We start from the raw sequence: 22,406 nt of genomic DNA on the forward strand, positions 1-22,406 counted from the left end.
GTGCCCGGCTGAAGGTTTTGCGCTCGGCCTTGAGGATTAAGCCCGACCCCCCGGCATGGCTAGGTCGGGGTTGTCCTGGGCTCTGTGGGGGGAGGGCTCGGCTGGGAGAAGGGGCAGACGAGGGGATTTTGTCTCTGATAGATAAGGGCTTTGTCAGCAGGAAGCTGTAGGTCACATGCTGGGGGTGACAGTGGGGTTTGATCTGGGGGTAGCAGCAGCAGGGGAGCAACGTGTGTGTGTGTGGGGGTGGTTTCACTTGGTAAAAATGAACCTGCCAAGCCGCTCCCTCTGCTGGAGCAAAAGCCTCTCATTTATCTCCTCAACTCCCCTCCATGAAAATCTCCACCCCTCCCCTGGTGCTGAGAGACCCCCTCACTCCCATGGAGATTTATAATTGTTCTAACTCTTCCCTGGCCTTGTCCAAATAGTTTTTCCAGAAAAATGATCAAGGACATTTCAAATGAGAAAAACAAACAAACCAGAGAAACCCCCACCACACCCAGTTTGGGTCTGAATTTTTCTACTGAAATTTGGAGACAATAAAACTCATCCCTCTGTTGGCCAGAAACCAAAGCTAGACCTCCCCCGCTGTAGCTGTGACTTCTGCCACCGAACTACCAATGCGCTGACTCCTCTTGTGAGACATTTCTCTGCACAATACTGCTGCTCGTCCAGTTACTGACTCCAGGAAACATTTTCCTTAGCCTGGCTCCGTGTGTCACTGGTTTCTCTAGCAAAGGCCAGTCCCTGGCCCTGTGGCCCAGACATCCTCATTCATATCAAGCTTCCAGTTGAGAATCATTTCCCCGTTCCTGCTCTGTTGGAGGGGAGACTTTTAAACGCGCTCTCTGTGCGACTGCACATGGCTAAGCAAAGAGAACAAACCCCCAAGCCCCCCTGTGCTTCGGGAGCCAGGTTTGCGGTGGGAATTCTGTGGTTCAGAAAACTTCACGCCTGGACATTGTGATTCTTTACCAGTTTCTCTGGCATTGGGGCAGTTTTGTGCTCACAGCTGTGATGGCCGAGTGGCTAAGGTGTTGGAGTTGAAATCCAATAGGGTTCCCCTGCACAGGTTTGAATCCTGCTCACAGCGAGGCCTGTGTTTTAGCCAGTCTCTCACCCGGGCAATACCTCTGTACAACCCCCTGAGACACTCTCAATTTTCTCCCCACCCCAAGTAAATCCTGTTCTGCTCCTTTCATAGAGATCCCTGGGACACCCCCTCACATTGTGTCCCTGAGGGGTCAGGCAAACTCTCAGCACCTGAAGCCTCTGCCACTCACCTAGTGCCCCATAGATCAGCCATAGCCCTGGTTCTGCTCCTCTCTCTAGAGTGTGAAAGGAGCCGAGTCAGAGACTCCATGGGAGCTACGGGGCTGCAGAACCAACAGAGGAAAAAATAGGTGCTCAGCACCCACTGGCAGCCAGCTCCCTCCCCCCCCTCACTACAGGCCTTGCTGACAAGCTCCTCCTCTTCCCCTTCAGCGCCTCCCACCTGCCAGTGATCAGCTGTTCAGTGGGATGCAGGAGGCGCTGGGCAGGGAGCAGGGCCGGCTCCAGACCCCAGGGCGCCAAGCGCTCGCTTGGGGTGGCATTTTGCCGGGAGGGCGGCAGGCGGCTCCGGTGGACCTTCCGCAGTCATGCCTGCGGGAGGTCCACCGGAGCTGCGGGACCGGCGACCGGCAGCGCGCCCCCTGCGGTGTGCCGCTCTGCTTGGGGCGGCCAAATTCCTAGAGCCGCCCCTGGTGGGGGAGGGGGAGGAGCAGGGACAAAAAGAGGTGGGAGAAGGAGAGGAATGGGGCAGGAAGGTGCAAGCTGGGAAGAGATGGGACAGGGGTGGGGGCTTGGGGGAAGGGGGGGAGTGGGGGCAGGGCCTGGGGAGGAAAGGGGGGATTTGTCCCGGACCCCAGACCCCTCTAGGGCCAGCCCTGAAGGGAAGGACCGACTATCACAGTGACAATACAACTGACCAGCGTTGTGGGGGAGGCTGAGGGAGATCCGCAGTCACCAGGTCTCTTCTCTCCCCCACGGTGAGCCAGACACTGCTCTCTCCTGGCTCTCACTCTAGCAGCTGGACGCCAAGGAGCCATTTCCCCACAGGAAGTGCATCAAGTGCTGCTGCCTCCCGAAATGACGCCCAGTGGGGGAAGCCAGGACAACAGGGTGGGGCGGCAAGTGGTGGCCAGACTCTCACTGCTAGGGTCTAGTCTTGCTCAGGGTCCAGCTCAACTTCCTCCCCGCACCACTGGCCCCCAGTCCCCTTCCACCACCAGGTCAATCCGGGAACTCAGGCAGGAACGGGGCGAGGCAGCAAGTCAAGCTGAGCAAGGCAGGCAGCCTTGTCTTCATGGGCCGCTCACAATGATGTCCTTTTTGTGTGCAACTGCTGCAAAAACATCCCGGGCAGAGGAGCAACAGGCCAAAATACTACAATGCTGCTGCCAAAGTAGCTCAGTTGGATGAGCGTTAAACTGAAGATCTAAAGGTCCCTGGTTCAATCCCAGGCTTTGGCAGGCCCTTTTATCCCTCTTTGTACAGGGGTGGCTTGTTTTCTGGGAGCACAGCTGTGCCTGCAACCAAGGTGAGTCCCTGAGCTTGGGCTCTGCAATAGGAAAAAAAAAACTGTGGGCTTCTGCCCCTAGTTGGCTGGCCTGACCCTTAATGAAGGATGGGAGCTGTCTCTCCTATGTGAGTTATTGGTGGACCCAATGTGGCAGGAACAGAGTGAGGCAGGGTGGCCCTCAGGAATGGTGCCAGATAGGGGTGCTGGGCAGTGACAGGCAGGAATAGGGGATGAAAACTCCTCTGTGCAGCTGAGTGAGGGCAGTGCCCTGGAAGGGGCATCTGTGAAAATGTGAAGGTGGCAGGGATTTGGGGGCCCAGGAGGAGATGCTAGGTGTTCATTGCCTTGGAGCAGCTGGACTTGGACATGGTGGGTGTTGAGGAAATGCACATTAACAACTCTAGGGTAGCTTGATGGGCAGAGGGTGATTGGTGGAAGGGCCCATCTCTCTGGTCCTCCAGGCCAGTGAAGAATGATGGGGTTGGAGTCTTGCTCTTCACATTCATGGTGCGAGTACAGAAGGGGCTGGAGCTCTGACCAGGGAGAGCATTACTGGTGGGCTTTGTGCTCCATGGCACTGGTTACGGCTATATTAGTGTGTATGGTCCCCAGTTAAGGTGTAAAAGGAAAGTTCTATGAAGGAACTGGCTCCCTTCCTCTGGACCGCACTGTTTTTGGTGTCGGGGGGGATTTCAATTGGTGCAGCCGGCCTGAGGACTGCTGGTCCTGTTTTCCTGACCGTCAGAGGAAACTCTTTTATGGTGAGCACTACCTGGTGCAGGTCTGTAGCAAGGTTGGCTTAGAGGACGTGTTTCTCCACAGTGGAACCAGTGGAGGGCAGGCGGTAGCCTCCTATTCCTCTGACCTGAGCTCACACCAGCCGCAGAGGGGATACACCTTTCTGCGGGGACAGGCCAGGAGTTGCACTGACCGGATTTCCGTGAAGGAGAGCACGTCGACAGCCCAGTGCAGGGTGGTGCCTATGGACTGTTCGGATCACGCAGCTCTCACCGTGTGCTCAATGTGGGCAATTCCCTGATCCAGGGCAGAAGATATTGGAAGCTGAACATCCAGAGCTTGCAAGATAAAGGGGCAGGACAGCGAGGCCTGGCGGTGTTGGCAGAACGGGACAGCATCAGAGGGTTCAATGGCAACCAAGGGGATTGGTGGGAGTCAGTCAGGGAGGAGTTGGTGGCTTTGTTCCGGCAGTCGGGCAAACACCACAACATTAAAGAAACCAGTGGTTCCAAGTCCTGCAGCATTGCCTGTGGGATTTCCACAAGACCATCCAGGCAGGGGAGCCAGTCATGCTAGTCTGTGGGTGGCCTTCAGTGGGTGTCTTTAATGTTGTGGTGTTACCCTGGCCACCAGAACAAAGCCACCAACTCCTCCCACACCGACTCCCACCAATCCCCCTGGTTGCCATAGAACCCTCTGATGCTTTCCTGTTCTGCCAACACCGCCAGGCCTCGCCCCCCTGCCCCATTTATCTTGCAAGCTCTGGCTGTACAGCTTCAATATCCTCTGCCCTGGGTCAGGGACAGGGGCGGCTCCAGGCACCAGCGCAGCAAGCTGCAGAGGGCGGCCTGCCGATCGCTGTGAGGGTGGCAGTCAGGCTGCCTGCAGGAGGTCCCCTGGTAATGCGGATTAGGTGGCATGCCTGTGGGAGCTCCGACAGTCCTGTGGCTTCAGCGGCAATTCGGTGGTGGTTACGCCGAAGGCACAGGATCGGCAGACCTCCCGCAGGCATGCTGCCGAATCCGCGTTACCAGAGGACCTCCGGCAGGTGTTGGGATAGATCTGTATAACATTATATACTAATGTTGGATGTGTAGAAAGTGTGACTAGAAAGGAGCAGTGTGACGGTGCTGCCTGTGGGAGCCAGCTAAGGTCACTCAATCAGGGTGAACTTCAAACAAAACGGGGCAGACAAACCCCAAATGCTGGTGGTTATTCCAATACTTAGATTTACCAACCAGCACAAAACAGCTTCTGTAGCACTTCACTGGTTACTCAGAAGTCCAAACCACGCAGTTTCCTTAAAGTGCCCAGCCTCAGGCCTCTGTCCAGACACACATGTCAGATATGATGATGATTCCTGAAAATCTGATCTCATCACATAAAAGAAAAGGTTCTTCCAATCCCAAAGGATCAGCCACACACCCAGGTTCAATTATAACTTAGATCTTACCCAAAATACACGCTACAGCCAATTCTTAGTAACTAAGCTAAAATTTATTAAAAAAGAAAAGAGAGAGCGAGAGTGTTGGTTAAAAGATCAATATACAGACAGACTTGAATTCAATTCTTGAGGTTCAGATGCATAGCAGAGATGAGCTTGTAGTTGCCAAAAGTCCTTTTAGAAATAGTCCAGAGGTGATAGTCCAATGTCCATATTCAGGGTGACTCCAGTCAGTGACTCAGGATCTCAATCCTTATGGCTTAAGGTTTCCCCCTCTTAAATCCCAAAGCAGATCTGAGATGAAGCAGGATCATGTCCCAGGTTCTTATATATTTCCAGCAGCCTTTCAGCCTGAGAAAACAATAGGCTTAACTCCTTCTCCCAAACATACTGGCAAATAGCACAGGGTAATTTACCCATTAAACAGTTCAGATCCAGGTTAGCACAACCTTCAAAGAGACACAGAGACAATAATACTATTTCACTCAAGTATGATCATAAATATTAATATTCCTTTTTGGATCTTTGAATTAAAACTACAGCAATAGACAAGACTTGTTTGCTGACATCACAAGCCCTGAGCAAACATCTCCCCTTCTACCTCTAATAATGCAGACTTGCATTTCAAAGCTCTATTCATTTACAGATCTTCCTAACCAGTCCTTAAGGTTCACCCATGGGTCAGGTCAGTGGGTGAGGTGAGTTAATTAACTCTTTCTGGCCCTGTCACCTTTCAATGAAATATTATATTATACTCATAACGTCACAGGAGGTCAGGAATAGGATAGCAGGGGCTGCGGGTCGGGAGTGAGGGGCACCGTCAGAGCTGGAGGGAGCGCAGGGGGCTGCGGGTCGGGAGTGAGGGGCACCGTCAGAGCTGGAGGGAGCGCAGGGGGCTGCGGGTCGGGATTGAGGGGCACCAGCAGAACTGTGAGTCTGGAGGTCAGGACTGGGATAGCAGGGGCTGCAGGTCAGGAGTGAGGGGCACCAGCAGAGCTGTGAGTCTGGAGGTCAGGACTGGGATAGCAGGGGCTGCAGGTCAGGAGTGAGGGGCACCAGCAGAGCTGTGAGTCTGGAGGTCAGGACTGGAATGGCAGGGGCTGCGGGTCGGGAGTGAGGGGCACCGTCAGAGCTGGAGGGAGCGCACCAACACCTTCAGCTGGCACCTTTGCAGGGGAGGGCCCAGGCCATCTGTTGCCTGGAGACAGGGCGTTGGCCATTCTCTGTGCAGACGGCATCACACTGTCCCTCTCGGGCTCTACAACAATCACACCCCCTTATCACACCATCTAGAGCCTTGAGAAATGCATTGGGGAAACTGAGGCATACAGACAGTATTCAGAGAAAACGTTAAGCACATTCCCAGTTTGTAACACCTATATACGACTAGTTATATACTTTAAAGGGGTGTAAAATAGTCAAGTATCGTGCTAAACACAATGATACGCCAACCTGACCAGCAAATTTAAGTTGCATGTTTTTCCCCTCAGGTGAGGGTTCTGGGATGGGGCTGGGGAGGGGTTCACAGTGCAGGAGCGTGCTCGGTGCTGGGGGTGCAGGCTTTGGGGTGGGGCAGGGCTGAGGATGAGGAACTTGGGGTGCAGACAGGCTGCCCCAGGGCTAGGGCCAGAGAGGACTCCCCATCACCACCACTGGCAGCAGCAAGCTCCAGGGGAGGGACCCCTCCTCTCCCCCTCAGCCCCCCACAGCACACTCACTCTGCACCACAGTCACTGCACATGCTCCTAGGGCCCCTCTCAGGTCCAGAAAGCTCACTCCCCTCCCCTATGATGGACTGGGGCGGGGGGGTTGCCATCACAGGTGGCCTTCCGTGTTGCTGCCCCTCACCATAACTTCACTGTGGATGGGGGATGGGGCTGCCCCTTGCCCAGCATGGGGCAGAAGTGGGGTAGGCAGAGTGGTGGCTATGGCGGCGGGGGGGGGGGAGCAGGGTGTCATAAAATTCACCCAAGCCCCAGCTGCTCAGGTCTAGGAAGCCTCCATCTCCCATCCCTCCTGTGGCGGGTGGGTTGGTGGGTGCTGGGGGAGGGGGCATTGCCTTCACATGTGGCTTCCTGCCTCCCCTGTGCAGCCTGCTGTGCCTCACTGGGGGTAGGGGATGGGGCTTTCCCGTCCCCAGCGTGGGGCAGGAGTGGGGGGGCTGCAGGGTGGTGGCTGGGGGGGGAACAGGGAGGGCAAGTTGGCACAAAATACACCCAAGCCCCAGCTGCTCAGGTAGGCCTATGAACCCCCTCCCCCATCTGCCCTGTGGGGGGGAGGGGCACTGCCTTCACATATGGCTTCCTGCCTCCCTGACCCCTGCTGCAGCCTGCTGCCCCTCACCACAGCTTCCCTGGGGGATGGTGGGAGGGGGTGGGGCTGCCCCCCCTTCCCCAGCATTGGGCAGGAGTGGGGGCGGGGGCTGGGGCTGGGGGGGGAATCATAGGGTCAAATACGGAAGCCCCAGCAGCTGCTAAGGTGAGTAATGTCCGTCTCCTAGCCAGAAGTCCCTTCGCGTCTCCTCCAGGTAGGGGCAGGGGAGGGGAGGGCTGCCAGGCACGGCACGGCCCCCTCCCCTCCTGAGGTGCTACAGCACCAGCAGCTTGCACTGCTGTTATGCTGTAGCCCTTAGGCGACAGCAGCAGCAGCAGCAGCAAGGGAGAGAGACGCGCGCTGCGTGCTCTTTACGTTCAGGCAGGGAAGCTCCAGGGCGGGGAGCGGGGGGGAAGCTCGAGCCCTGGCGGCGGCGGGGGTGGGGGGGATGAGAGGCGGGGGCAGGGGGGGGCGCTCCAAGCAGGGGAGAAACCTAGCTCCAAATATTGGTGGAGCAGAGCCCCTGACTGTGAATATTCCTGGGGCTTTAGCCCCAGGAGCCCATATAAGTTGGTGCCCCTGGCCTCCACGAGTGCCGCACTCTGACCAGCTGAACCAGGCAAGCCACGGGAAACTTCTCAAGGTCTTCCCCTGGTGTGGGCTTGGATGTGAAAAGCACCTGGCCGTTCATCAGCTGTTGCAAGAAGTGTGCAGAGTAGGAGTAGCGATGGGGCTGTAGCTTTCCACAGCATCTCAATTTGGGCAGCTTTCCATTCCCCTTTTCTGTGTAATGTCCCTCCCATGGGTTTCACTTGCGGAGCTGTACGACTCTGGCAGGGTGGCCATTTAGAAATCTTTTCCTTGCTTTTCTTTTTCGCCTGGCCCCAGCGTTAGGCCCGTTTGGGTGTTTCAGTGCCTGTGTTTTCCCATTGGGAGGCATTTGGAAGTTTGGAAGGGGAGCCGAAAGAGGAGTCTTTTTCACAAGCAAGTTGGCTTTCTGCACAGGTAGGGCCCTTGGCCGTAAAGCTTAGCTCCGTCAGTGCGTCTGCATGGGGTTCCTCCAGTGCCCCAAGAGCCCGTGCTAAACTCTCGGTGTGGGCGTTTGGCTTGCGCCAGTCAGAGTGCGGTGCCTGCGTCTTCCCAGGGCCGGCTCCCGTGAGGCGCGCATAACTTGGGAGGAAAGGGGTAGAAGAGAAAGCAAGTGAAGCTGACTTCGAGTGGTGGTGCCCCTGGGCGGAGTGGTCCTCCTGCTCCTTCCTGTCGGAGGGGTGGGCTTGGGGGGTCTGGCTCTGGGCGGTGGGAGGATGGTGTCCAGGGAAGTCCCAAAGGTCACCCTGCGCCGGCGGAGTGTGAAGCCTCTCCCCTAGGTTGGGGTGCCGAGGATTAAGCCTTCCTCTGTGGCTTGGGCTGGGGAGCGTGATCCGGCGTCGGGTCCATTTGGGTGGAGCTGTCGGCCGGCAAGAATTCGGGCCATCAGGTCAACCCTCTGTGGACAATGTCGGGGAAGCCGGCAGGGCTGCGATTTTGGCTTTGCGGGCGGGCAGCTCAAGCCTGGCCTCGTATGAGCCTGGAAGGCAGCCAGCCGGGCTCACCCGTCTCCTCCCGGGCCCAAGTTCCTTTCAGGCAACAGGTGGAGCAAGGAGCCCAGGGAGGGGAGACCAAGGAGGTGTCCGGAGCCTCGTCCTGCCCAGCGCCCAGCAGGGCTCTTGCCCGCTCCCAGCCCACCTGGTTTTGGCCTCTGCCACCCCTAGCAGTCAGCCAAAAGAGCAGAAGTCACCCTCTCCCTCCCGCAGTGGCCAGCATGGGGCTTGAACCCATGACCTTGGCATTATTAGCACCATGCTCTAACCAACTGAGCTAGCCGGCCTACGGAAGCTCTCCCTTGCCTGACCCTTTTGGAAGGAGTCACTGGCTGGCGTGGGGAACGATGTGGCCTCCGTTATCGAATGGATGGATCAAGACACCATCTGTCAAGGTAGGGGAATTAGCTCAAGTGGTAGAGCGCTCGCTTCGCATGCGAGAGGCAGCGGGATCAATGCCCGCATTCTCCAGCGGCAAGGCAGCCGCAGGACCTTCTCTTGCCCTTCTTTTAGAAGCAATGGACAGTCAGCCGGCTCAGCTCCTCCCGTGGCCTCCATCCCTCTCCCCGCTTGGCCTCCCAGAAAGCCAGCCCTTGCGGAGCACAAAGCTCTTCCTCCCCGGCCCTTCTCCCCCTTGCGCTGACTGGGAGGCTGGAGACAGCTGGGGGAAGTTAGCTCAAATGGAAGAGCATGGGAGAAGTAGTCAGACCCAGACACACATTCTCCAGCCTGCTCTGCTCTGCTTTGCTCTGCTGGGCTGGGCTCTAGTGGGGGACCTGCACCTTTCTTTCTGAGCTCTCACTGGAGCACAATCCCTTTCCTCCTCCCTCCCTGCTAGTCTACGCCAAGCTCATTGGCCGGGAGGGAGAGCCACTCAAATACAGAATTACTCACATCCCCGGGGTCCATGAAGGGAATGAGGAGATGGGCGGGGTGGCATGCGATACCAGCTCAGCTGAGACCGTGAGACCTCGCAGCCTCCTGATCTCAGGCAGCATGGCAGCCGTGGAGCAGAGCAGAGCACGCAGACAGCTTGGAGACAGCCAAAGCGGGGAAGGGCTGCGTTGGTCTGGAAGAGGGAGTGGGTGGCTGTCTATCCTGGTGGAGGCAGGGTCGCTTTGCTGTATTCTGGGCCAGGGGCCAGGGAGCCTGCTAGAGTTGCTGAGCTGGGCCTGCTCCTGGCTTTGCTTGGGTTAGAGGACAGTGGTGAAGATAAGAACGGCCCTCCTGGGTGAGACCGATGGTCCAGCTAGGCCACTATCCCGTCTTCTGACAGTAACCGATGCCAGGCGCTTCAGAGGCAATGGCCAGAGCAGGCAATCGTCAAGTGATCTATCCCTGCGTTGTCTTCTGAAGTTTGGTGCTTGTTTCAGGGGCTAACTCTCAGCCCAGACACACTCCAGGGAGGGAGCGTTGGTGTTTGTGCCGAGGAGCGTGGCTGGGACTCGGACCCCCTTCCCCAGCTCTGGGTAGCGCTCCCCATTTCAGGCTGTGTTCTGCTTAAGGCCACAGAGCCCTTGCCTTTTTTTGCCCGGTGCCTGAGAGTCAGGCCAGCTGCGGGGAATTAGCTCAAGCGGCAGAGCGCTCGCTTTGCATGCGAGAAGTAGTGGGGGACGCTGCCCGCATTCTCTGAGCCTGTCGACTAAGGGCTCCTGATGAGCGTGGTGGACAGGAGAGCGGGCCATCTAACTTTTGGCCTTGCTGCCCGTAGCGGTCAGGCCGAAAAATCAAAAGCCACCCTCCCCAGGCCCACAGCCACCCAGGGGTTCCTCTGCACCAGGGCCGGCTTTAGGAAATGCGGGGCTTGTACTCACCGCGTGGTGCTCCGAGTCTTCGGCGGCAGGTCCTTCACTCACTCCAGGTCTTTGGCGGCACTGAAGGACCCGCCGCCGAAGTGCCGCCGAAGACCCAGAGCGCCGCCAGGTGAGTAAAAATTAAAAAGGCGCCTCTAGCCAGGGAAGGGATTCTCACTGGACGTGGGGCCCTCTTAGGCGCGGGGCCCGATTTGGAGGAATTGGTGAAATAGGCCTAAAGCCAGCCCTGCTCTGCACCATCTTGCCTGAGCGGGTGGAAGTGGAGCCTGGAACTGAGCTGAGGCGCTGAGGGTTATTTGCACTGCGCGCTTCACATGGAGGTGAAAACACGGGGCACAGATCTTTGAGCACAACCCTCGTCCTGAGGAATGGAGGCGGCTGCACAAAGAGAGACCGGCTCTCCCTGGCGGGGCTGCAGCGGCTCTTCACAGGGTCAGTCCCACTGGCAATTCGTACCAGAGTTTTGAAAGTCTCCTTTTCTGGCCTGGTTCCTCTCTCTTTAGGGAGACTGGCGGCCCCAAACTTCCCAGAAACCATCATAGCGAGGCCAACCTGAGCACAGACACCTGCTCAGCACCCCGGGGTGCAGCCCTGAACTCCGGCTATCAGCTACGCTCAGCTGCGCACCCAAAAAGCGTTACACGCAGGAGCCTTCGTGCCCCGCATGTTCAGGTCCCTCCCAGCGCCAGCTTTAAACTCCGCTGCTCAGTTCTAAGCTTTGGCCACACGGGGGCAGCCTGGAGCTCAGCCAACGCCGCCCGTTGCTGGTTGCGTTTCCCGCTCCTCGTGGCAGGTTCACACCCCGCAGGCAGATCTCTGAATCGGAGCCGAACCGTTCCCCAAATCCAGCGCTTTAGCAGCAGCTTTGCTAGGAAAGCGCTGATGTCCCCAAGGAAAGTAAGAGCCAGAGCGCTGTGTCCAGGATCTTCTCTTGGGCCCCTCACCGTGGTGTCTGTCAGGCGCAAGGAGAAACCAGGGAAATGTTTTCATGGCATTTAAGGGCAGAAGGGGCCATTAGCTCAGCTAGTCTGACCCCCGAATAACACAGAATTCGCGAACAAGGGGCCCCCAAGGCAATGGCAGGCAGCTGACGAGGTGAAATATGCCCAGGTGATCCCAGCAGGCGACCCACCCCCATGCTACAGAGGTGGGAGTCCCTGTTCCTCCTGCCCTTAAGAATCTCTGGTGGTAAGTGGGTCCCCCCAGTTCCCCAGATAAGAATCCTCCATGTGGTTTCCCTGGCTTCACCTCCAGATAAGAACATTGTGTGGAGGGGGTGGGAGGCAGGTTGTCTGGCAGATCTGTAAAGGGGGACTGTGTCTCCCTGTCTGGCCCAGGCTCCTGGGAGGAAGTGATCTCAGTGTGTCTGGCTGTCTCCATTCCTCCCGCCCATAAGAATCCCTGGTGTGTGGGTGCACCCTAGACCATTAAGGATCTCTGGTGGGTGGGTGTCTGTCTCCCCCTAGTCAGGATCTCTGGGACGTGCCTATATAAAAAGAGACTTTGACTCACCCAGGCTGGGCTGCCATCATGGAACAGACCAGGTCCTTCTGTGGAGGGTTTGCGTTCCTCCAAGGACGTGATCTCAGTGTGTGTGTTTTTTTTAAAAAAGGAAAACATTTTCATTTCCAATCTCCATTATGTTCAGGGGCTCCTCTATACAGGAGTGCTTGATATCAATGTAAACACTCAACATTTCGCTGTCCAAATGCATAAAAACCTAGCAAAGCTGTCCATCAGCTGAAATCAGTTCCAATCCTCTAAGTGTCTAGTTTATGTCTTCATCAGTTAAACAAAGGTATCATACGAATGTACATTTGCAGATCCCTCTTCTCCAGGAGCTATGTTGTGCAGAAGAACAAGAGCCACATCCAGCTGCAGTTCAGGAGTCTGATGACCAAAGAGCCACGAAGTGTTCTGAGGGCTGGAGAAAAATGCCTTCTAGTGAGCTATTGAACGAGCTCAACCTCTTTAGCTTATCAAAAGAAGATTGAAAGGTGACTTCATTGAAGTGTTGAAGTGCTTTAATGGAGACAAAAGATTGGGTATTAAAGGGCTTTTTAATCAAGGAGAGAAAGGCATAACAAGACCCAGTGGCTAGAAGGTGAAAAGAGACAAATTCATATTACAACTAAGACACAAATATTCAACAGCGAGGATGATTCACCACAGGAACAAGCTACAAAGGAAAGTGGTGGATTCACCATCTCCTGATGTCATCTAAAGGAGACTAGATGCCTTTCTGGAATGTGTTCGCCCCAAAAGTAGCTCTGGTGTCATACAGGAGGCCCGTGATATGCAGGGGGTCAGATTAGATGCTCTAATGGTCTTTTCTGGCCATAAAGTCGACTAATTTCTGAAAAACTGAGTGTAGCATTGGGAGCAGCGTCTGATGTTTTCCTGTCTAGCCGGCTTGGGGTGATCCACAGGGAGTAGCTCAAACCTCCAAAGTGCCTGGGCAGGGGCAGGACATTAGCACAGCAAGGGAGGGGTGTGGCAGTGACATCACAAAGGCCTTTTGCAGGTCCTCAGACTATTGGTCAAAGATGGTGGGGAGGTGGTGACCTCACAAAGAGATGCTGACATCAGGCAGGCAGGACAGGGGTGAGGGGCCAGGGAAACCTCAGAGACCCCTGTGGCTTTGCTTCAGCAAGTCTCTTTCTCCAGGTCTCTCTTTGAGGACTGAGAGAGTATTCGGGTTCACGTACGTGAGCGCCAGGAGGAACCTCTTTTGAGTTTTCTCCTTCCCTTTTCCTGATTTTACTAGAAAACAGCCGTCCCTGTTTAGAAGGTAAGAGCCTCCTCGAGGTTTGAAACCTGTTCAGTCTGATCCATCTGGTGACCGTTGAAATCTAGGCATGGAAAACATGAGCTTAAGGAGGCAGAATTTTATTGCACACCTGGGATTTTGTTCCTTAGAATCACTGGGGTCATTAGGGTTTGTCCTTTTGGTTTCACCTTTTCCTCCATCCATCCCTTCCTCCTTTCTCTTTGTCTCTTGCTTCTTTTGTCCTTTCTCCTGTTCCCCTCCCAACACCAGGAGGGGTGTGCGTATGTGTCTCAGGGGAGTGCTCTGCAGCTCCCACTGTGGGAGGTCCACCCAAAAATGTGGGGCTGAAATAGTGCTCGGGCAGTGATCCCCACCGGTGACCTGGGACATCCTTTGGGCGAGAACCCTCAGCCTCCCATCCTCAGTCTCTACCCTGATTGGCTGAGCAGGGGGTTATTGACAGGGAGGAGACTCAGGTCCTTGTTGTTCTCTTTTAAGCCCAAGGAAATAAGTCATAACCAGTCATATGTTTGATGAATGTTGTTGCTCCTCTGCATTAATTGTCTCCGAGCAGTTCATGATTCTCTCTAACATTGCAGTTCTCCTCAAATACTTGCTGAATATTTATTGTGCACTGTTGTTGGTCTGGAGCTCATCTGAGAGCACTTTATTCAGGTCATTCAGTGTCTGAAATTCAAGATCTGATGGTTAGTTTGAAAATCAGGGCTCTTGGGTCCTATTCCCAACTCTGCCACTGGCTGGCTCTGTGACCTAAGACAAGTCAATTCTCCTTTCTCAGCCTTAGCTTCTTCCTCTTTCAAGTAGGGATAATAATGATCCGCTCCTACCTACCTCACGGTGGGTGGGGATCCATTGGAGAGTGTCACTAGGAGTAGTGTGTAATATGAGGTGTCCTATCACATTTACTCCGAGCAGATTATGACATAATAGAATAGCTGAAATAGTCTATTTGATTTGTATTTTTTTATTTTGAAATTGTTAAGAGCAGCAATTACTTAGCTCAGACTGAAGCATCTTATCTAATGTTTGAGATCTAAGTGTCTCCTCTGTGTGTGGGACGAGACAATTTAACACACTCTGACAAACAGGAGATGCTTTTGTTTTGCAACAAAATATTTGTGCAAAGAACTTTCATCCCACTTGTTTTGATTTCGAGAAACAAACTGGTTTAGTCTGAAGGGGATTTTCTGACAGAAATGGTTTCAATTAAATTTCCCCACCATCTCGATTCCTGGGCTCTATCCCTTTCTCTGGGTTTTTTTGTCCATTAGAATAGGAGTCAGGACTGTTGGCTTCTCTTTCTGGCTCTGCCACCAGCTTGCTGTGTAGACCCTTGGGAAGGTCACTTCCCTTCTTTGTACTTCTTTGTACCTCAGGTGTCTCCCCATCTGTCCAATGAGAATTTATATAGATATATATATGTATATATAAAAAATACTTTCATTCCTTAGGAACCGGTTCCCTATAAAAAGTTCTGATTTAAGGGATGTGCCACAGTATGTATTTTTTGTACCAATAGCGTTACCATGCATCCGTATTTTCCCAGGAGGAATTTTTAAATTTTTAAATTTTAAAAATTCCTCTCAGACAGTGATTTAAGAACCAAAAAGCCTGACATGTCCAGGAAAATATGGGTGTATGTTAACCCTACCTAAAGTTCTTTTTTAAAAAGATGGGCCTGAACTAGAAATGAATTCCGTTTTACATGTGTGGGTCCCTGCCACTCCCTGGGGGTGTACTAGGGTGACCAGATGTCCTGATTTTATAGGGACAGTCCCAATTTTTGGGACTTTTTCTTATATAGGATCCTAATAACCCCCACCCCCGTCCCGATTTTTCACACTTGCTGTCTGGTCACCCTAGGGTGTGCACATGTGTGGGTTCCAGCTGCTCCCTGCCCCCCTCATTGAAACAGGTGAGCAGGGTTACTGCCCTGGGAACTGCAGGCACCAGTGGACATGGGGCTGGCTGGAGGCAGGGCAGGGGCTGACTGGAGGTAGGGTCTGGCTGCAGGCAGAGCAAGGGGTGCGGGGCTGGCTGGAGACGGGGGTGTGGGGCTGGATGGAGACGGGGTGTGCGGGTCTGGCTGGCTTCAGGCAGGAGGGTGCAGCAGGGGTTGGCTGGAGACAGGGCAGGAGGTGTGGGGCTGGCTGCAGGCAGGGCAGGAGGTGCAGGGCCGGTGGTGTAGGGCTGGTGCGGGCAGGGGGTGTGGGGAGCTGGCTGGCTTCAGGCAGGGGCGCAGGGGGTACGACAGGGGTTGGCTGGAGACAGGGTGCAGGGCTGGTGCAGGCAGGGTGTGCAGCAGGGGCTGGCTGTGGGCAGGGGGGTGTGGGGCTGGCTGGAGGCAGGGGCTGGTGCAGGCAGGGCAGGGGTGTGGGGCCGGCTGGAGGCAGGGGCTGGTGCGGGCAGGGGGTGAGGGGCTGGTGCAGGCAGGGCAGGGGGTGCAGGGCTGGCTGGAGATGGGCTGGCTGTGGGCAGGGGGTGTGGGGCTGGCTGGAGGCAGGGGGTGGTGCAGGCAGGGCAGGGGGTGAGGGGCTGGCTGCGGGCAGGGGGTGCAGGGCTGGCTGGAGATGGGCTGGCTGCGGGCAGGAGGTGTAGGGCTGGCTGGAGGCAGGGGCTGGTGCAGGCAGGGCAGGGGGTGAGGGGCTGGAGGCAGGGCAGGGGGTGTGGGTACAGGGGGTACAGCCCACCCTGTACGGTAAGTGCCCCCTCCCCCCTCAGCACTGGGGTAGCAGCAGCAGCCTGGGGCTTGGGGGCTATTTAAATGGCCCGGGGCTCCCCTGCTTCCACTGCCCCGTCCCTGTAAATAGCTGAGGGAGTCCTGGGGAAGCTGCGGGGCTCTGGGGGCTATTTAAAGGGCCGGGGCGGTAGAAGCAATGGGAACCCTGGACTTTTTAAATAGCCCACAGCGCCCCGCAGCCCTACCCCAGCCCCTGCTGGGAGCACCAGGCCCTTAAAATTGCCCCCTGAGGAAGCCAGGCCACCCTGGTACAGCGCACCAGCTCTTGCCAGTACGCAGTACCAGGGCTTGGGCATGGGGCCCTCTTAGTGGTGGGGCCCAATTCAGGGGAATCAGGAGAATCGGCCTAAAGCTGGTCCTGTGTGGAGGTGGGGTGGGGTGGGGTGGGGCAGGACTTGGTCCCATTCTGGGCACCACCAAAAATTGTACAAACCTGCCGCCCCGTCCAGCCCAACCTTCTGCTGACGCACCTCAGCCCAGACCCGTGCAGGGTTTGAAGCTTCCATTGCTTAAATTCCAGGACACTGAGGGATTTCAGCTCCCCTTTGCCCAGAGGGAACCTTCACCCCACTCCCAGCCAGGTTCTTGTCCATGGGATCACTGCAGGGGGGCTGGGTCCCTCCGTGTCTTTTCTCTCTCTGTGACAGGCCAGGGTGCAATAACTGGGGCATCTGAGCACCCAGGACCTTCTGTGGGGCTGCCATTCCCCTTCCCCTTCTGTGGTCTCATCAGTCATTGACTCCAGCCTTTTTTCTCTCCATTGTCAGCACCATCCCAAGCCAGCTGCACTCGCCTCAGAAAGAGAGTGTCCCCTGGTGGGTGTAAATCACTGACCTCCCTCCTCTCTGAGCACTGACTGCCCCTCTGTTTCCTGGCCTCTCAGTCTGTGCAGATGGGACCTTTCCCTCCAGTGCTGGAGGATTCACCCTTCTCATCTACCATTGTCCCAAGCAGCACAGCGGGTGGGAATCTTACATGTACCAAGGTGACTTAGGAGCAGAAACCGCCCCCGACCTTCCATGCAATTGGCACTTGCCCCTCACTGAGCAGGATTGAAACTCCTGCAGGGAGATTGCTGGGCCACATCCCCTCTGGGCATGAGCAAAGCAGCAGGGTGAAAAAGGAGCCTGGAGATTGAACCCAGGACCTCATACACGCAAAGCATGTGCTCTACCACTGAGCTACATCCCCAGATAGTTTTTGTTTGCTATGGGTTACACCAGGGGTAGGCAACCTATGGCACATGTGCCAAAGGTGGCACATGAGCTGATTTTCAGTGGCACTAACACTGCCCAGGCCCTGGCCACCAGTCTTGGGGGCTCTGCATTTTAATTTAATTTTAAATGAAGCTTCTTAAACATTTTAAAAAACCTTATTTACTTTACATACAACAATAGTTGGTTATATATTATAGACTTATAGAAAGAGACCTTCTAAAAACATTAAAATGTATGACTGGCATGCGGAACCTTGAATTGGAGTGAATAAATGAAGACTCGGCACAGCACTTCTGAAAGGTTGCTGACCCCTGGGTTACACTCAGAGCCCTCTTGTTTCCAGAGCATCCAGTGGCCTAAGAGCAGCATGGGGGACACATTCCCTGCTCTGAGGGCCAAACCTACTGTCCTGGAGATTGCTGGTTCTTAGGGGTCACTTTTCAGCAGGGCCAGATTTGATGTGTGGGGCAGAGAGAGTGGGTGCCCTGGACTCAGGGTGCAGAGATACAATCAGGCCTCTCCCCTGCATTGGGTGAGGGGTGCTGCCACTACCTGCTGGAAGGTAATGGGAGGGGAGGGGTGCTGTGAGTCACTCAACACCTGACCCTGGTGGCAGCAGTGCTGTGGGAAGCTCCAGGTGTTTCTAGGATCTGCTTTTTCCACCTGCCTGTGAAGTCCAGCTTTCCCCAGCACATTCACTGCGGTGTAATTGGGTCACTGTTTCCATGGCTGAACAGCAAATAATTATTCCCAGTTTCCCTTCTATCTGCAGCAGGATTAGCCTGTGTCGGTGGTTAATGAGGTGGATCTAGTTGTAGATTGTTATTCATTCCCCACCTTGACAATTCACACAGTCCCTTTCCTGCTCAAATCCCCAGCACCTCGGTGATCCTGGTAGCAGGGGTTGGGGCCTGAGATTTTCAGGGTCCTTTTTCCCCTCCACCTGGAGTGAACTCAGCTTTTCCCCCATCCCAGACAATCCATGAAATAACAACAGGGGCATAAAGAAAGAGGGGAGGGAACATCTCACGGCCAGGGCTGGATGTGCCCAGGGCCCCCAACTCATCCATTGTTTCCAGGGAATTTGGCCCCCTGCTTTGCACAAGGGACAGAGAAAGATCTTGCTGTTCCTGCATCTGTGCAAGGAAAATTGTGCTTCCCTAGGAAAGAGAGGCGGGAAATGGCCCCATGGTGGGACAATAGCCTCAGGATTAAGACCTAAGGACTCAGGCTGAGAACTGATATAACTGCACTCATCTGGGATTTAACAAATTGTCTTTCATGGAGCAGGGCCAGTTCCAGTGTTTTCGCCACCCCAAGCAGAAAAATAAAATAAAAAAGCTGCAATCAATGGCAGCTCTACCGCTGCCAGTTTTGCGGCAAGTCCTTCCCTCTGAGAGTGACTGAGAGGGCCGAATTGCCGCTGAAGCCTCCTCTTTCCATTGGCCGCCCTAGGCACCTGCTTGCTGCGCTGCTGCCTGGAGCCAGCCCTGCCATGGAGACACTGGGAAGATGGGGGAATCAGGAAAATAACATGGATTTATTTACATTGCAAGCGAAGAAAAAACAAAGCTTGCTTGGTTTAAAGTCACTTTTCCTTGACTGGGAATTGAACCCAGGCCTTGGCAGTGAAAGTACCAAATCCTAACCACTAGATCACCAGGGAGGTGAGGATATTGCTTTTCTTCTCACTTATGCTACACTTTCTTAGGCTACTTTCTAGCCACTTTCTGAAATTGCTCCACTGTCCACTCCCTGAGGGGCTAGGAGCAGAGAGTGCAGGAACCCCTGTGCTCAGGGTCACAACCTCAGCCCAACCCAAGTCACTGAAACAAACTCAAATGATGCTTCCTCCAGCAGGATCACAGAGACACACAAAAAAAACCCCATGAGGAACAATCCTCCTCTGCCTTCATTTACCCCATTGCAACCCTCTCAGCAGCCCGCTCTTGCGGGAAGGACTGAGCTGATAGGAGCTCTGGCATAGAGACCATGGGAGGGGTGTTTCTCCCCCTGGGTGTGAGCTGATCACATTCTGACTCCGTGTAATGGGGCTCTGAGCTTTGCCATCTTGTGAGTTCTGAGTGCTGAGCCCCCCGGACCCTTCTGCTGGGAGCATGGGGATTGCACAACAGCTGCAAGCCCTTTTCCCGTCTCCTTGTCCTCCTCGGCTTCCCCAGACCTTCCCCACAAATGGTTCTATCAGGCGCTGGAGGGATCTAAGGACCTGCAGGTTTCCCTCACCCACCTCTTAAGGCAAACAGTGATTCCCTTCTCTGACACTCCTGGGCCTGGGCTTCTTTTGAGTTTTTCCACAGGGGACCTGATTCCCTGTGAAAATGTGTGTGTGGCGTGTGGAGAACTCAGACTCAGACTCTCCCCCACTAGATGAGTCCAACAGCACCTCCCCTTGGTGGGAGAATCCTAAATTCCACCCTCCCACCCTGGTTACTCTGACCAGCTGATGGCGACAGCATGTTAAATCAAACCCAGCTCTCTGGTCTAGAAAGCAGCATCTAACCAGCCTTGTAACAGCTCTGGTTTGCTTGCTGGACACATAACAAACCAGGAAAAAAGGCAAATGTCGGACAGGGAACCTCAGCTCACAAATAAACACCCTCAGGCTCCTTCTACACTGCGACTGGGCAGTTGACTGACTTTAAATCTAGCTAGCTCAGTTGGTAAAGCATGATGGTCTTTCAGGGTGTGAAAAACCCCAAAACCACTATAATTAAGCTGACCTAAGCCGTGGTTAGATAGTGCTAAATGAAAGGAAAGATTGTTCTGTCAATGTAGCTATTACAGGGATGGAAAACCCCTCCAGTTACTGTAGCAGCTGGCTACTCCACAGTGCTAGAGCAGTGTCACAGCAGCATTTTTAGTATAGCCAGCCTCACGGTGAGACCAGATCTGGCTCTGTGGACACTCAGACACTAGCAACATACTAATGCCTCCATAGTTGGCAGCATTCAAACCTGTGTGGGGAGACCCCAATGGATTTCTAGTCTATCATCTTAGCCACTCAGCCACAAGTACTTAATGTACAGTTACTTCACTACACCATGATTCTGTTCTCACAGAATTGTCACTTCAAATTGCTCAGACCAGCTCCCCCAGCACACTCACGGCTGCATTAGTGTAAGTGTGTCCATGGCTGAACAGCAAGAGTTCCTGCCCATTTCCCTTCCAGCTGGAGCATGATGAGAGTGTGTTTGTGTTTAATGACATTGCTATAGGTTGTTGTTCATTCCCCACACTGACAATTCAGACAGTCCCTTTCCTATTCGAATCTCCACCATATCATTCCAACAGCCGGGGTCAGGATTTCTCTGGGGCACTGAAATGTTTCAGGGGGTTGAACTCAGCCTTGCATTCCATCCCTGATGTTTCATGGACTAACAGCAGCAGCATAAAGAGCTGAGCCAATATCTCACTGTCAGAGGTGAAGGTGGCCACGTCCCCTCTGTCTGACCATCGCCATTGCAGGAGAGAAGGTTTCAATGGAATCGAATGCCCTGGCTCAGACCAGAGACACAGGGAGGTTTTGCTGTTCATGGATCTGTGCAAAGGAAATTGTGTCTCTGTGTGAAATTGAGGAGGAAAATGAAATGTTCACATGGTGGCCCAATGCCCTAACGAATGTGGGTGAAGGAGTCGGGCTGGAAAATGATTTTACAGGAGTTCGTATCAATTTATTGCCCTGATTAAAATCTATGGCTAAAGGCAGCCACTGTTGTTAGTACTTGAAATTGTGTAGGGACACCCCAGTGGGTATCAAGTCCATTGCCTTAACCAGGGATAGTCAATTATTTTATTAAGATCTAAATTTCTTGGTCAAGATATAGTCAATGTCTAGACAGCAGAGAAAATAATACACCGATGATAATAAGAAGAATTTAGAAATAATTTGCAATATGGGCATAACTGTCTGCTTTGGGGCAGGGACAAAACACATCCTGCTGCATTCGTCATTTCAAAGGGCGGTTTAGGATTTTCATTCTCACACACGGTGCACAAAGCAGGACTCAACCTTTTCGTAAACTAAACAAGCTGCTCACAGATTCTGGCAGCCACAATGAGCATTTGGGTGAGAGCTCAGACCTGCCCCTGTCCCAGAGGAAGGGGGTCATCTGTGTGGGGACTGGACCACTGACCTATCCGCTCTTAACTCCCAAATGTTCAGTAACTCTGTTATCAGTGCCTGTGAGTGTTATTTAAACCATAAGAAAAACCACACTGGGCCAGACCAAAGGCCCATCTAGCTCTGAATCTTGTCTTCTGACAGTAGCCAATACCTGGTGCCCCAACAACCAGTCAACAAGGCACCACTGGGAGTTGAACCCAGGATCTCCTGTTTACAAAACAGATGCTTTAGCCAGCTAAGCCATGGTGCCAGTGGGTACCTATAACACACTGTCTGCCCACACCTGACTCCCTGCCATCGCCACCAGGGCCTGAGAAGTTTGGATAATGCAAAGCAGAGGAGCAGGTGAGGTTTTCCTTGCAAGCGGTGTGTGAGTGAATCTTTGGCCAGGTCTGCACTACAAAGTTGTTTCAGCAGAATTATATTGCTCAGGTGTGTGAAAAACACACAACGCTCTCTCAGTCGGTAGCTTGTGGCTGGTGCACACACTGCAATGCCATGTCTGGCGACAAAACTGCCCTGTTTTGCTGACAAAATAAAACGACTTCAATGAGAGGCCTAGAGCTTTTTGCAGCAAACTTAAAGTAACAGAGTAAACGCTGCTGTTCATTATATCACCATAACTGGCCTTCCCCAGTATCCCACAATGCCTGCTGTGAACTTGCCTGCCTTGAATTCCTGCTACAGAGCCATGGGCCCCTCCCCTTTCATCGCTCTGGGAAGTTCTGACAGCTGAGCCTGCTGCTCTGCTCCGGCAGCCAGGAGCAAATCACTGCCGTGGATGCTGCTCTCTCCCGCCCTGCAAACACAGAGCAGGGTGGTGGGAACTTCCTTACATGGGGGCACCGGCATCTGAATGTGACACCCCCATGACACCCCTTCCCTCGAGGAGGCTCTTACCTTCTAAACAAGGACTTCTGTTTTCTAGTAAAATCACTAAAAGGGAAGGAGAAAACTCAAAAGAGGTTCCTCCTGGCGCTCACGTCCATGAAACTGAATACTCTCTCTGTCCTCAAAGAGAGACCTGGAGAAGGAGACTTGCTGCAGCAAACCCACAGGGGT

At 54.1% G+C, this 22,406-nt stretch overlaps 6 non-coding genes across 6 annotated transcripts; 3 read left to right on the top strand and 3 right to left on the bottom strand.

Annotated features, from left to right (window-relative positions):
- Positions 1-1,011: 1,011 nt before the first annotated feature.
- Positions 1,012-1,093, top strand: TRNAS-UGA. Its single transcript has one exon. It is a non-coding gene; the product is annotated as a tRNA-Ser (tRNA).
- Positions 1,094-2,440: 1,347 nt separating this feature from the next.
- On the top strand, positions 2,441-2,513 carry TRNAF-GAA. Its single transcript has one exon. It is a non-coding gene; the product is annotated as a tRNA-Phe (tRNA).
- A 6,338-nt stretch (positions 2,514-8,851) lies between these two features.
- On the bottom strand, positions 8,852-8,925 carry TRNAI-AAU. Its single transcript has one exon. It is a non-coding gene; the product is annotated as a tRNA-Ile (tRNA).
- Positions 8,926-9,036: 111 nt separating this feature from the next.
- TRNAA-CGC lies at positions 9,037-9,109 on the top strand. Its single transcript has one exon. It is a non-coding gene; the product is annotated as a tRNA-Ala (tRNA).
- Positions 9,110-18,794: 9,685 nt separating this feature from the next.
- On the bottom strand, positions 18,795-18,866 carry TRNAE-UUC. The gene has a single exon. It is a non-coding gene; the product is annotated as a tRNA-Glu (tRNA).
- Positions 18,867-21,520: 2,654 nt separating this feature from the next.
- On the bottom strand, positions 21,521-21,594 carry TRNAT-UGU. Its single transcript has one exon. It is a non-coding gene; the product is annotated as a tRNA-Thr (tRNA).
- Between the last annotated feature and the right edge of the window lie 812 nt (positions 21,595-22,406).

Source organism: Mauremys mutica, unplaced genomic scaffold (genome assembly GCF_020497125.1).
Source record: "Mauremys mutica isolate MM-2020 ecotype Southern unplaced genomic scaffold, ASM2049712v1 Super-Scaffold_100100, whole genome shotgun sequence".
In the NCBI taxonomy this organism is placed as follows: domain Eukaryota; kingdom Metazoa; phylum Chordata; order Testudines; family Geoemydidae; genus Mauremys; species Mauremys mutica.